Consider the following 12,857-nt stretch of genomic DNA (forward strand, 5'->3'; position numbering starts at 1 on the left):
CAGAAGTAGGTGATCCCATTTCCCAGAGAATATTTCCCATCCATTCTTACCCTTTTCAGCTTCTATTTTTGTTAATTTATTTAACTAAAAATTTGAGCAAAGCAAATTCAAGGAACTCTATACTATGTGACATGCAAACACAAGGATAAAAAAAGTCATGTATGACTTCATCCTGCCTGCTCAGGGCACAGTACCTCCCAGTAGCCCAAGCCAGAACCCTGGGCATCACCCTTGACCCCTCCCTCTCTGCTCCCCACCACATCTGACATAAAACCACAACCAGTTCACTCTACCTCCTAATTATCTTAATCAGTTTCTCTTCATCTGCACCACGGTTATCTGACCTAGTCCAGGTCTCCATCCTCTTATCTAGAGTCTAGATTCTGGACAACTGCAACAACGTCCTAACTGGCCTTCTGTCTCCAATTCTGCCTCCTCCACGCCATTCTCCACTAAGCAGCCAGTGCGATTTTTCTAAAACACAAATCTAATCGTGCTGCACCTGTACTTAAATCCCTTGCGTGACTCCTCATTGCCCTTGGAATAAAAGCCAAGCTCATATGCATTGCTTAGAAAGCCATTCACAATCTAGCCTCTTGCCTGACTCTCCGGTTCACTTCCGGCCACACCTCGCCCCTTCTTCCTTACCTAATGCTCTGCCCACTCTCCAACAACGTGGCATTTTTCTTCAATTATTTTAAGGCACCATGATCGCTCTCATCTCTCGCCCCTTTGCTCATGCTGCATCCAGAACTCTCTTCCATTCACCATCTTCTGCCTGATTTCTACTCATTCTACTTTGCCTCTTAAGCATAACCCTCAGTGAGAAGGCTTTCCAGCTTCTTTTGGGAAAGTCAAGGTACCCTGCTCTGTGCTCCCTGTATTCCTCTTATCAGGGCACTAACCATACTTTGTGGTGTTTCATCAACTGACTATGTCCGTCCCTGTATGTTTCACAATTGTACCGCAGTATCTAGCACCACACATGGTATTTGATAGATTTGCATTAATATTTCCTGAATGTTGTTGATGAGGGAGCTTACAGTCTAAAAGGAACACAGCTCTAAATCTAGAGCCTCCCCATATTTGTTTGGAAAGTGAAGACCTATTTGTATACTTTGAAAGCAGCATAGAGAGATCCGCATTTGGACAAGATTCCAATTTGAACTTGTTTCTTTCCTTCCCAAATGTAAGCAATTTAACAACTGAAGTCACCTACTTTTTTTTTTTAATATAAGCCTTACACTAAATATCCTTGAGGAAAGAATTAAACTTAAGTTTATATAAGAAGTTTAATTTCTAAAAATGTACTGTTAATCACCCATGAAAAAAGCTTTTTATTGGGCTAGGTTCAAACCATGTAATACTATTCTGGAATTTCCTCCACCTCCTATCCCTCCATTCTGACATCTTCAATAAATTGTCTGAAAGTGCAAAATAATTTACATATTAGCTTAAATCATCCATAATTAGGAAGATAAATCTGCTGCTTAGAAATTACTGAATGCATTCCATTAGGACAACCACTATTTTTAGATTATATATAACAATCTCTTGATGTGAAAACCTAATTACTATTTCAAATGATGAGAAATTCCCAGTATCTACCTTTTTCACTTCTGAAGAATTTGAGACGGTATGAGGAAATATCTACAAACAAACATGAGGAGAGGAAGGGAAATAAGATTTGGTGAGCGCCTTGAAAAATGAGACGCTTGAGGAACTATTCACCTAAGTGCTTCTATAGAATCCTCCCAGTAACTCCATGACATGGTAATCACTAACTTCACTTTCCATGAAAGGATGCCGAGTTTGAGGTAAATTAAAAGCAGCTGCAAAAGCTCACCTGTCTGGTAATTGATAGAGCCAGGAACTGAACCCACATCTATCTGGCATCAAAATAGAAAGTAGTTCTTTCCACCACAAGAACTCCGAAAACTGAAGAGTATCTTTCGAAATACAAAATTTTGTAAAACAGGAGAGCGAAAAATGTCCTTCTTAGCGAGCGAAAAATGTCCTCTTCATCTCCTTACAGAAGTGTTCCACAGGAAGCTTTTTCTTAAGACTCCTAGCTTTCAGCTTCCTAGCTAATTATGCTTAGATTTAATTTTATCTATAATTTAGGAATAAAATTGAAAAACAGAAGATTTACCATTATATCTTATAGAGTTGCGTATACCGGCAGAATGTTTGATTAGATTTAATCTATGTTAATTAAGCTTTCCATTAACAAAGCTCCATATTAACACACTTGAATCAGGAAAAATAAACATTAAATCTGCAATGCTATTAAGATAGCTCAGCGAGACAGATTCATCTTTGTTGCTCCCCCAACGTGCTCTATGTGTATAGTAAAAAAAAAAAAAAATAGAGTAAAAATCCATCAAATTAGAAATATAGATGAGAATTAATAAGAGTGCCCATTCCATTACACGGAAGAGTCTATTTCAATTGCTACCTCCAGGTATTTTTTCAATTGCCTTTATATTTAAGTTTTCCATTTCATTTTATCTACTCACTCAAGGTATTCATAGAAACTCAACTTGGCTCAGTTACCTAGGGAGTTTCTAGATATTGTTATGCCAAGAAATGCGCTCCTGGTTTAAGGAATCACCTCCCAAATGATCCACCTCTGGCTGCCGGAACCCCACCAGGGAGAGAGGTGCCTGCCTTTAACTGAAGGAAACTCAGCCACTGAATGAACTCTTCGGCCATTAATTCAATAATGGCCTCACCTGAGAATAGCTGGAAGCCTAGCAGAAATTGGAAGCAGTGATTTCCAAAACAGTAAATGCAGTTTTTCTGGATGACAGCTTTGGAAAAGGCAGTGGATGATGACTTCCCGTGGTGCACATGAGGGAGTGTTCAGATCCAGAATGTGGTTTCCCCATTGTGCTTCATCCGCAAAGGTGACTTTTGACTGGAAACTGAACACTACCTGAAGACTGGGGTGATAGATACTGTTTTCCTTTAACCAGTGAACTAGAGTCAAGTGGCTGTTTGCTTATCTGGCCACTCCTCCGTATCCTCTTTCCCCTCAGCATCAAATTTCCACCTTATGCAAGAGGGAAGAGATATGGGAACATACGTATATGTATAACTGATTCACTTTGTTATAAAGCAGAAACTAACACACCATTGTAAAGCAATTATACTCCAATAAAGATGTTAAAAAAACAAAAACAAAAAAACCACCATCATGGCTTTTTGTTTTTTAAATTATGTGCCAAGAACTATGGTAGATGTTTTGCAAATACTTCTAATCCTATACAAAAATCCCAAGGGATTATTCGGTTCAGTCTCCAGATACCAACACCTTTGCCCTTTTCACTGTCCTGTGCAGCCTCCCACATATAGTACATCCAGGGCAGTACTATTACTGGGACAATATATTCCATGTGAACCTTTGAAATCAGCCATGAAATTTCAGAGCAGCCCTAACCAGAGCTGGAGAAAATGAATCATCTATTCACTTAATAGTTGCTTAGTACATACTATGTTCCTCAGAGTACCACCTGGAAAAAGCCCCTGTGTGATGCAGTCTCTTACCTATGTTACTTTCATGTATTTGGGCACAGACTACATCCCAGACAATCAAAACAGAGACCACCTCGTTATTCCAATATGCAGGTTTTCTCATCCTTGGCACACTGCTAGATCAAATTTCCCAGTATTAGTCAATAAAATGCGGTACAGGCAATGCACGACATTTCCAGGCTTAGCCCTTAAAGCTATCCAAGGAGGATATGACAAAAGTCTAATCATAATAGAAGCTATTAATCTATCTCTCTCAGAATGTCATAGTTCAAGTTCATAAATCAAAACACAGAGAAGTTGAATAACACAAATGTTACACATAAAGTTATATCTATATACACACAAAAACTACCCATCCTTTTAAAATGTTCCCCCTCAAAAAATAAAAATATTGAGCACGTACAGGTACCAGAGAGGTTTTCCATCTCATATCTTATAGCACATGTTTTACATGTTCAGTTAACAATAAAACCAGGAGTCACCCATTAAGTATTTTTTAATTTAATAACTTTGAAATTTTTAATACTCCTCTAACTTGGATCAAAGAGGAAGTTAACTGAAATTAAGAATTATAGAAAAGTACAGAAAAGGAAAACAGTATATAGCAGTATCAGCGGGCTATATTCAGTGGTACTCATAAGAAAACATAAAGCCTTCAGTGATTTTACTAGTAAACAGAAAATACTGAAAACAAATGAACTAAACATCCAAGAAGCTAGTAAAAATACCAAAGTGATCGAAAAAGAGGTAAGCAGAAATCAATGAATTTAAAGTGAAAAACAGTAGACTTGATCAATAAAACTTAAGAACTGCTTCATTAAAAAGGCCAATAAATTACACAATCCATGATGAGCTTGACCAAGAAGGAAACACATTATTCCACATTACAAGTTAATGAAGATATAACCACAAATATAAAAATTTTATTAAGAATATAATGTCCAACTATTTGCCCCAAAAAAGGGGGCGATCTCAATGAAATATATGATTTCAACAAAATGTAAATTGGTCCACAGAAGAGCTTAAAATTAATTAAACAGAACAATACCATAAAAAGAGATGGAAAATGAACATTTTCAGTAATAAAAGAATTCCCAGCCTCCCCAGACACAAATTATCAGCCCACATTATTTTCAGGCTAATTCTATCAGAGTCATTTATAAAAGAGGTATTGCCTATATATTTAAACCAGTCTAGAGCATAAAATTCAAAAAGCCTTGAATTAAATCACGTACACAGGAAAACCTATTGTATCTCACTTATGAGTTAAAAAGTGTTTAATGAGTTTAAGGTAAAATGTTTAGAACAATGCCTGGCATTTATCAATGCTTCCAGTAATTAGTTATTATTACTATTTTTATTAATATTACTATTATTAATATTGATGCAAAAATCCTAAACATTACTAAATATAAATTTAAGGATTTCAGAAATAGTTCAACATTATGGACTTTATTAATGTAATTAATGTTAATAAATGAAAGGGAAAAAACACATAATTATCTCAAAAGGTACCCTGAAGAGGGTGTTTAATAAAATGTAACAGCTGTTCATGATTTTTTGGCCTTTTAAATCAGGAAGAAAACTAAATTTCCTTTACATGATGATTATATGTATATACATATATATCCATATACACACATACATATACATACTATATATACACATATATACATATTTATATATATAAGCTAGATTGATTTAATAGCATGTAACAGCTGTTCATGATCTTGTGGCCTTTCAGTAAATCAGGAATAGATCTAAATTTCCTTTACATGATGACTATGTGTGTGTGTGTGTGTGTGTGTATATATATATATATTTATATATATATACACACACACACACACACACACATACACACACACACACACATATATAAGATAGACAGATCAGAAACTACCAGACATTATATTAAGCAGCTTAAACAGATAAGGAACACATTAAAGACAGGATTGTCTGATGTCTTCTTCCTGACTTTAATGAGGACCTTTAATATGATTATTACTCACCACTGTTATGGAGATTCCAGCCAGTATCATAAGACAAGAAAAAGGGATAGCTAGTATAAACATTGGAATGTGAGCGACATAGCTAGTATAAATACTGGAATGAGAGAGACAAAATTTTCAATATTTTCAAGTTACAAAATTGTACACTTAACAAATCAAGGGGCGTCATCTAAAAAAAAGAAAACATTTAAATGCCTGGCTCATGGTACACTAAATAGCAAATGTTAGTTTAAAAAAAAAAAAAAAAAACTATTCCACATAGCTCACATAAGTTTAAAAATCTAATACAAAAATCAGACAAAAGGCATCAAAAGAAAACTACAAACCAATCTCTCACTCATGAATACAGATATAGAAATTAATATACTATCAAATCAAATCCAGGAATATATAAAAAGGATTATACCACATGACTAAGTGGGATTTATCCCAGGAATGCAAGCTTGGTATAATATCCAAAAATCAATTAGTATAATACACCACATCAATAGAACAGGATAAAACCACATGATCATCTTGATAGATGCAGAAAAAGCACTTGAAAAAAGTTAACACCCTTTCATGATTAAAAAAAACACTCAACCAACAAGGAATAGAAGAGAACCTCCTCAACCTGATAAGAGCATGTAGGAATAGAAGAAAATTTCTTCAACCTGGTTAAACTCATCTAAGAAAATCCACACCTAACATCACACTTCATGGTGAAAAATTGAAAGCTTTCCTCCTTAAGATCAGAAACAAGACAAGACTATCTGTCCCCATCACTTCTATTCAACATTGTACTGAAAGTTCTACTCAGGGCAATTAGGAAAGAAAATAAAAGGCACTCAGATAAGACAGAAATAAAACTCTATTTGCAGATGACCTGATCTTGTAAGTAAAAATTTAAGAAATCCACTAAAAAATTATTAGAATAAATGAGATCAGCAAAGCTGCAGGATACAAGATTAATATGCAAACATCAATTTGCATTTCTATAAAGTAGCAATGAGCAAACAAGTGAAATTAATAATTCCATTTACAATAGCATCAAAAAGAATATTTAATAATCTTTCAATTTAACAAAAGCCTTGCAAAATTTATACTCTGAAACTATAAAACACTGTTGAAAAAATTAAAGAAGACCTAAATAAATGGAAAGACATTTCATGTCTACGGATCATACGATTTAATATTGTTCAGATGGCACTACTCCCCACAATGATCTACAGATTCAGTGCAATCCCTTTGAAAGTACAGCTGACATCTTTGCAGAAATTGAAAAGCTGGTCGTAATACTCATATGGAAATTCAAGAGGACTGAAATAGCCAAAACAATCTTAAAAAACAAGAAACAAAGTTGGAGGGCTCACACTTATCAATTTCAAAACTTACCACAAAGCCAAATAATCAAAACAGTACTGGCATAAGAATAAACAAATATATCAGTGGAATAGAATTTGAGAGTCCAGAAATAAGTCTTCACATTTATGGTCAACTGATCTTCAACAAGGGTACCAAGAAAATTCATTGGTCTTCAACAAATGGTGCTGGGACAACTGGCTATCCACATGCAAAAAAATGAAGTCGGACCCCTATCTCACACCATATTAAAAAAATTGACTCAAAATATATCAAAGATCTAAATATAAGAACTAAACCTATAAAACTTTTTAAAGAAATCATATGGAATAAATCTTCAGTCTCAGGATTAGGAAATAAAAGAAAAACTGGACATCAAATTTAACAACTTTTGTGCCTGAAAGAACACCATGAAGAAAGTGATAGAATCTACAGAATGGGGGGGAAAATTCTGTAAATCACATCTGGTAAGGGATTTGTATCTATAAAATAACTATTACCAAATCATAAAGACACACAACCCAATTAAAAATGGACAAATGATCTGAATAAACATTTTTCCTAAGAGGATATATAGCAGCCAATAAACACATGAAAAGATACTCGACATTATTTGCCATCAGGAAAATCTAAATCAAAAGCACAGTGCAATATCACTTCACACCTACTAGGATGGCTATAATCAGAAAGAAAGATAATAACTAGCTTTTAACAAGGATGGAGAGAACTTGGAACCCTCATACACTGCTGGTGGGAATGTAAAACGGTGCAGGCACTTTGAAAAAAACAGTCTGACAATTCCACAAACAGTTAAACATAGTGATCACTTGATTCAGCAAGTCAACTCCTAGTTAAATACCCAAGAGAATAAAAATATATGTCCACACAAAAAATTTGTACGAGAAAGCTTATAGCAGCATTATTCATAATAGCCAAAAAGTGGAAACAACTCCAGTGTCCCATCAATTGATGAATGGATAAATAAAAGGTGGTATGTCCAAACAATGTAATATTATTCTGCAATTGGGGAATTCCCTGGCAGTCCAGCGGTTAGGACTCTGCACTCTCACTGCCAAAGGCGCAGGTTCAGTCCCTGGTCGGGCAACTAAGATCCCACAAGCCACAACGTGTGGCCAAAAAAAAAAAAAGAAAAAAGAAATGAACTACTGACACATACTACCAACACGAAAGAACTTTGAAAACATTCTAAATAAAAGAAGCCATCTACAAAGGGCCACCTTGTATGATTCCATTTAGGCAAATCCACAGAGACAGAAAGTAGATTAGTGATTGCCTAAGGCTGGGGGACCCATGGGGAGATTGGGGAGTGACAGCTAAGAGGTGTGGGATTTCTTCGAGAGGTAATGAAAACTTGTAAAATTGATTGTGTTGATAAATGCACAACTCCGAATATACTAAAAAAAAACCAAATGTGAAAACAAAAAAAAAATCAGCTAGGAGTCTAATAGTGCCCATCATATCCTATTTGTAGCAAATGCATATTTAATTCACCTTGATCGTGACAGGTGCAATGAGGATCACACAGGAGAGGATCAAAAGAAAAAACTGGGTGTCTGACTTCCCAGTCGACAGTCTATCAGATCCTTAATAGATTCCAGTTTATCAATCCAGTCTATCAAATCCCTGGATCCTCTGCTACTGAATAAAGAAGAGCCCGATCAACTTCTATACCTGGTCAAATGTGCATGTCAAATGTCTGCAAGGCAATTTGCTTCTCTAGACACTGTTACCTTGGAAAACAAAAAGAAATCTGAAAATGACTAAAGATTCTCACATATTACAGATGGGAACATCTTTTGTATTATAAAAAGCCTAATTCCTAAATATATATTCCCCTCTATTTCTTGCATGCTGAGAGCCTCCTTAACTAGATGTTAATCTCCTTAAGCATGGAACTGGATCTTTAGTACCCACAGCCAAGTGCATTACAGATTCAGAGTTAATCCTTTATACCTTGCCTTGATTAGACTAAACAAACACGGAGGAAGGTACCATAGAATTCAGAAGTGGAGGGGAACTTATTTTCTACTTCTTTATATCTATTTTGTTTGAGTCAAGACCTGAGGTTTTCCTACTACAGTGAAAAATGGTCAGATGATTTCCATTCAATGATCCTCAAGTTCTATTAGAATCCGGCCAGGAAAGTAAGAGAAGGTGGCCTCAGATGACTCTCCTGGCAACACAAAAGGCTTTTCAAAACGTTTCTTAAAGTAAGATTTGGACTTTTTTAGATTCCAAAAGAGAAACCCATAAAACAGAGTTTCAAGACTTAGGATTAGACAAGGAGAAGAAATACATATTTGTTAAGAGCTGTGCACTTAACATGCACTATCTTTTTTCATCCTCACGGCCATCCTGCAAAGCAGATTATTATCCCCATTTACAGATAAGGATATTGAGGTTCCAAGATATTAAACAGCAGGTACTGCAAAGCTAGAAGTCAAAACTCCAGCCTCTATCATGTCTGACTCTGAAGCCAGTGCTCTACTATATCGGTTGCCATTCCACTCACTTCTCACCTGCTTTGGGAAGTTCTCTGCTTCCACTGAGAAGCATTTGAAGATGCCCCACACTCTATTCTTGGACATTTGTATGGCCCTCATACTGAAGAGGCCCTCACACCCAACGCCACAAAGCCAACGGGGCAAGGACATGACCTTCCTATGTCTGTGAAGCTAAGACTGACTTGACATCTCCACCCTTGGGCAATAAGAACCCTGTGCTTTCTCCCAGCCTACAGAACATGTGGACCCTAACCCATACCTGCTCACCAACACAAATGCCAGCTCGTTTTTGCCAGGGTGACCCAGAGACAACCAGCTCACTGTGCTGACTGCATCCCCACAGAAGGATCAGGGTCCATCACATCCCTTTGAGGCTGAGGCCAAACTTAACCACTGGAAAGAGACAGAACTGTCGATCCTCACCTCTGTTGAAAATATACATGGAAAGATCCTCTGCTCCAGCCAATGGTCTGTTCTCTGCACCTCTCCCCACAACAACAAAAAAAAAAATTTCATTTCCTTAATTTCTTCCCTGTGTGACTGCGCACACCGTTCTCCCTGCTTCTATACCCTTCTCTTTCCTTTGCCTACAGAAGGCTACCTGTTCAGGAGTCTCCCCTCTATGTGGTCTTCCTTAACCACCAATCTAATGTACTGAACTCAGTGAACTTAACACCTTTATATCATTTTTGCCTCAGTTTACCTATTTAGGCTGATATATCAAAAAGTAGTAAAAGGAAGGTTTATCTGAGCTCTGGTTCCCCAGTAGTGACCCTGACGAGAATTTGAGAGCAAGTGATTTCCTAAGGAAGTGCTCCCAGGAGAGTTAGGGAGGGAGGGAAGGAAGTCCCAGCCTCAGCCTGATCCCTGGTTGCTCTGGGGGATGAATGAAGCCTCGGAGCCTGGCTGGCCTCCGGGCATCGAAGGCCAGGGAACTAGGCTTCCATACTCCCACACTCATGAGTCAATCATTGACGCCAGGCTGCCTGGGGAGGAAGTGAACTCCTAGACACTTCCGCTCTCAGTATAGTAGGGTGAAGGGGCTATGGAGGCTGAGGGTCAGTGCTCTGAGGCAAGTTGGAAGGTGCCAACCTTCAGAAGCAAAGCCCATAGAAGCCAGGTGAAGGGCACACAGAACCTACACAAGAGATGTGAGGGGGTCAGGGGAGAGCACCACCGTGTCTGCTGCAAGGTCAAGGTAGGGCTGGCTTCATGGGCATGTGACCAGCGCATTTGCGCAGGATCCTGCCCTCAGGAGGGACGCACACTTGGGGTTTAATGCTCTGCAGTCACCATCTTGAAATTCTCAGTAATTTTACCTTTGACTTTGTGTTTTGTCAGTGAAGTCCGATGGGACAGCGGAGCATGCACTGGGCCCTTGGAGCCTCCGTTCATGTGCAGCTCCCTCCCACCACCTACCACCTCCCTGGGACCAGTTCTCAGCCACTGGCTTGGTTGCTCCTGGTGCCCAGGACCCATCTGTCTTTCCCCAGTCCCCTGCCCTTCCCCAGTTGCCACCCTCTGCTTAGGCAGTGACTGTTCTGTGGGCTTGGGGGGGGCCAGTGTTCTGCCACTGCTGTCCACCCCTGGGGGGGAGGGAGGGGTACAGGGGTAAATTTGGGGAGCCACATAATTTTGAAGTTAGCTACACACTGCCTAGTAACTCTAGTCTATTACTTCTCTATTAAGAGCTCTTTTTTATTCTTTAGTTTTTTATGTGGTCATGCCTTGCTTCCCACATTGCCAAATTCTGTTAGGTTTTCTTTCTTTCACTTCCCCACAAAAACTGGCAGAGCACTTAGAACAGAGTAGGTACTTCATAAGTATTTTCAATGGATTAATATAAAATTGGCATTCAGGGCTTCCCTGGTGGCACAGTGGTTGAGAATCTGCCTGCCAATGCAGGGGACACGGGTTCGAGCCCTGGTCTGGGAAGATTCCACATGCCGCGGAGCAACTGGGCCCGTGAGCCACAATTACTGAGCCTGCGCGTCTGGAGCCCGTGCTCCGCAACAAGAAAGGCCGCGATAGTGAGAGGCCCGCGCACCGCGATGAAGAGTGGCCCCCGCTTGCCGCAACTAGAGAAAGCCCTCGCACAGAAACGAAGACCCAACACAGCCATAAATCAATAAATCAATTAATTTTTTTTAAATGTGTATATAAAAAAAAAATTGATATTCAATTAAAATTGGCTGGGAAACTCCCCTGGTGGTGCAGTGGTTAAGAATCTGCCTGCCAATGAAGGAACACGGGTTCGATCCCTGGTCCAGGAAGATCCCACACGTCACAGAGCAACTAAGCCCGTGCGCCACAACTACTGAACCTGCGTGCCGCAACTACTGAAGCCCGTGCACCTAGAGCCCATGCTCCGCAACAAGAGAAGCCACCGCAATGAGAAGCCCGCGCACCGCAATGAAGAGTTGCCCCCGCTCGCTGCAACTAGAGAAAGCCTGCGCGCACCAACGAAGACCCAACGCGGCCAAAAATAAATAAATAAAAATAAAATTGGCTGGGAGGTTCCAGTTCAGGATGGTGACAAAGGTAGATCCTGAGTGCACCTCCTCCTCCACACTAAGTCTACAGCTACCTACGGGACATTTTCCTCTGGAAAAAACCTAAAGGCTGGCTGAGCACACGGGGCAAATGAGGGGAAAAAAAAAAAAAAAAAAACTGCATCGGAGCCGATAGGATAAGGTGAGACATAATCTCACTATAAACCCCAGCCCCAGTTCAGAGACCCAGAGTCAGTAGGGTATTTAAAACCTAGAGCTTCTCCTTAAGGAGCAAAGAGTTTGAACCCCACATCAGGCACCCCAACTCTTAACACCTGCACCTAAGAGACAATCCTCCACAACATCTAGCTGCGGAAAACCAAAGGGACTCGTGTCCACAAGACCCACAAGGCTGTAATGACCTGAGAAAAGAGCTCACACACTGGGACTCACCCAGCTCGGGGCCCAGATCAGAGGAAGCCTCTGGTGCTCAGACTTCAAGGGAAAGAAGCTCATTTGCCTGTAATAAAGCATTGGCCTGAGGGGCAGGCATCTAATCTAACACACACATCCAGGAACCTGCTGGAACACTCTCCAGAAGGAAGACTGGCAGCCGTGCCATCTTGACGTTCTCCCTCTGCAAACTCCAGAGAGTCAGTATCTCCCAGAAGGGAGCTTTTATACCATCCAGTGCCCTGGTTTTTACAGCTGCCACCCAAGGGACACCCTTGATTGCCTGGCTCTGGAGCCCAGCTCCTGGGTCCCATGGGACCGTAACAGTCGAAGAGACAGTCCTTGGCAGGCTGTCACCCCCAGGGCACTACACAGACAGCAGACTGAAATACCGCCAGTCTCTCTGAGAAAGAGATCTGTGTGCTGGTCCAGGAGCTTCGGTCTGGGGAGAAGGCTTCCAGCACACTTACAGGGGCCAACAGAGGGGCTCTCAGGGA

General features: G+C 39.8%; 1 protein-coding gene across 2 annotated transcripts in view; it reads right to left on the minus strand.

Moving 5' to 3' along the window:
• NELL1 (neural EGFL like 1) overlaps positions 1-12,857 on the minus strand; it is an 858,172-nt gene that overhangs the window by 761,012 nt on the left and 84,303 nt on the right. The gene's annotated exons all lie outside the window — the stretch shown is intronic.

Source organism: Balaenoptera acutorostrata, chromosome 9 (genome assembly GCF_949987535.1).
Source record: "Balaenoptera acutorostrata chromosome 9, mBalAcu1.1, whole genome shotgun sequence".
Lineage (NCBI taxonomy): Eukaryota > Metazoa > Chordata > Mammalia > Artiodactyla > Balaenopteridae > Balaenoptera > Balaenoptera acutorostrata.